Below are 3554 nucleotides of genomic sequence, written 5' to 3'. Positions count from 1 at the left end.
TCTTGTATAACAAAAGATTTATGATCAAAGGTTATTGAACAATTTGACATTTTGGTCAGCTTTCTTAGGAAAATTAAATTAAAAGGACAATTAGGGACAAGAAGGACAAAGTTGAGATTGAGGGAGGGAGACAAGGAAACATGACCGACTCCTTTGGAGGAAGTTTTAGATCCATTTACAAGGGTTATGAAATGAGGTTTCTCTCGAAAAGAAATAGATGAGAACAAAGAGGTATTACCAAAAATATGATGAGAAGCACCTGAGTCAATTACCCATGAATTTGGACCTTCCATGGATTGAGAAATGCAGGTTGTTGATGTACTGGGAGATTGAGATGATTCTGCCAAGCTGTTGGACTTTAACCTTAAATACTCTTGATATTCATCCTCAGTGAACTTAGAAGTGGAAGTTTCAATCTTCGGAGTGGAAGTTTCAGTCCTCAAAATATTGGCGGTCTTGGAAGGAAAACCATATAAATAATAGCAATTCTCTTGAGTGTGACCTATCTTTTCACAGTATGTGCATTGAGGACGTCCTCGACCTCCTCGTCCTCCTCCTCTAATGTCACGTCCTCCTCTTCCTCGTGTGGCAACCATGACAGATGGTTCCACTAGTTCATGCGCTTCCTGAGTTTGAGGTACCAGGACACGTAGAAGGCGAGTGGTCAATGTTTCCATGGAGGGGACCTCATGACTAGTTAGAAGTTGATCTCTGAGATGATCAAAATCGGGATGTAGGGCACGAAGGATCAATACCATGTAATATTTGTCCAATTTCTTTTGGATATCCTTTAATGGGTCTGCTTCCAAAAACATCCTCAGTTCTTCGATGACAAATTGGGCTTCAGCCATAAAGGACACCATATCATGGTTTGTCATTTTAAGAGATGCAAGCTTGTTCGAAGTGTCATAGAGACATTGAATATCGTTGGCATAAATCCTTTGAGCTTTCTTCCAAAAGGAGTGACAAGTTTTGAAAGCCCTTAGAGATATAAGAAGGTTGGGTTCCACTGATTGCCATAATAGGGCACACAACTGGAAATCTACTTGTTTCCACTTATCAACTTTTTCAGTAGGCACATGACTTCCATCTTGCTCAAGGTGGTCATAAAGCCCTTAGCCAAGGAACCACATTTCAACGGCAGCAGACCATGATAGATAATTTTTTCCATTTAGCTTCTCGGAGGTAATTGATGGACTTCCGAAGAAGGAAAGAGCACTACCAGACGCCATCTCTGAAGATGACAAATCGTACCAGTGAGAAACAAGAAAAACCCTAAGGGTTTAGACAAACAAGACTGTGACGGTGGCTGGAGGCAGACGGCGGCAAACGGCGGCGAATGGCGACGGGCGACGGAGGATGGCCGGCGGCGGTGAGCGGTGGCGGGCGGCGAACTATGGCGCCGTACAGATGTTACGAGACAGAAACCAGAGCGGGATCGACCCGTCTGATACCAACTTGAGAATTAAACTGTAAAATAATTCTAGAGGGCTTGATTAATCCTTCTCATAATCTTCTATTTATAATAATAAATTGATACAAGAGTACATGATAATTAGAGTAACCTAGACACAATATAATCATGATAATTAGAGTAACCTAGACACATTATAATCATGATAATTAGAGTAACCCTAGACACAATATAATCATGATAATTAGAGTAACCCTAGACACAATATAATCATGATAATTAGAGTAACCCTAGACACAATATAATCATGATAAATAGCATAAATATCCTAACATATACAATAATTAATATACTCAGATGAACAATTTATTGGTGAAATTTAAATAATTAATTTTAATCATGTAGTTTTTAATTTTGAATTTAAAAGACTGAGTAATTTTTTATTTTATTTTGTAATTATCTTAGTTGTACCATATGGGTCAGACGATCATATGACCAGTTTGTGATTAATCTAGTCGGATGGTCGAGGATGAACGGTCGTTGAGAAACCATAATCATATTTATGCAAGGTTTAAGGTAAGAAGTGATTAAAGCCACTAGGTTGGGAATGGGCATGATTAAGGCTTCACTAATCTTAGGCCCATGGCGAAAACTACAAATATATGTCAAAGATAAGAGGTAGGTAGTTCACATTTACTGTGCATTTATTACTGATATAAAATTACCGTACGGACTATCGACTGATTTAAGCATCAAAGAACCTTTGGTAGGTGCACCTTCGGACGAAAGAGCGAAGAAGGAGACTAGGGAGCGAGACCAGACGACATTGAAGGGCAAATTGTGAAGGTGTTTAAAGTGACTCGACCTCACAATCAAAATATTTTGGCGCCCACCATGGGGTAGAGTGACTTGACAAACCCAATGGTGACCACGAGAAACATGAGCACAGAAGACCCGACAAAGATAATTAGGATGTTGAAACAAAAGATAAAGGAGATGCAGCAACACCACGAGGCAAAAATGGTGACCGTTCGAACAAATTGCTCGGTACGGATTGCTAAAGGCAAGAACCCAGTACGGGAGAGAAGGCAAAAGAAGAGTGCGATAAGACCGCCCAAGGAGAGAGAACTAAACATAGCAGCATGCCGAATGAGACGTGGAAACCGACTGAGCCGGGGGTTGAGGGGAGTAAGGCCAAGTCCGTCCATGTTGAGAGTGCTGTTATGAGTAAGCAACTGGTAGTGAAGGCCGATAGTTCGTCCGTCCTACTACCCTTCGTCCAGGCCATCATAGAAGTCCACATATCCAAACAGTTCATTCTGTCCTAATTTAAGATATATGATGGGATGACCGATCCGGAAGACCACATCAAGACCTTCACCAACACAATGGCGTTCTGCACCGATAGTGATGCCATATGGTGTTGAGAGTTCTCCTAGTCGCTGGAGGGAGAAGAGTTAGAATGGTTCAACTCATTGCCCCCAATTCCACAAATAACTTTGAGGGCTCGAGGCACATGTTTAACCGACAATTTGCAAGCAGCAACACCCAAGACTTAACCATTTTCGAGCTGGTAAATCTCAAACAGGAAAACAAGAGACATTGAGGGTTTTTATGGACCGATATCAAAAGATTGTCCAACGAGTAAAGGAGCTCAACTCCGAGCTAGCCCTCTAGTACATCCTATCGACCCTCAAGCCGGGGCCCCTTAAAGACAATGTCTGCCGGCGTGCCCCGAAAACTATGGAGGAGTTACGCGAGCAGGCAACCGATGAAATAAGGGTGGAATAGATGAAGCAGTCCTATAAAAGGGAGAATCAAGAAGTGAAGGGTGAAAAAGTCGACGATAAGAAGATTGAGAATCAATTTGGCAGGTCTGGAGGGGCCACGCAAAGGGAGCCCCTTAGGGGGCTAAAATTTTAATAGTATACCCCCCTGAATGCCCCTCGTGCCAGAATATTACAGGAGGCTTTGAATGCTGAGGTTATTCAGGTGCCAAAGCGACGCCCAACATCACCTAGGGCAGACGACAATAATCATTGCCTTTACCACAAAAGCATGGGTCACACCACTGAGGAGTGTGTGATCCTCAAAGACAATTGAAGAGTTGACCCGGGCAGGTCAACTGAAGAAGTACATT

Source organism: Vigna radiata, unplaced genomic scaffold (assembly GCF_000741045.1).
Source record: "Vigna radiata var. radiata cultivar VC1973A unplaced genomic scaffold, Vradiata_ver6 scaffold_23, whole genome shotgun sequence".
NCBI lineage: Eukaryota > Viridiplantae > Streptophyta > Magnoliopsida > Fabales > Fabaceae > Vigna > Vigna radiata.
The sequence above is the reverse complement of the archived record's forward strand: the minus strand, read 5'-3'. Positions refer to the sequence as shown.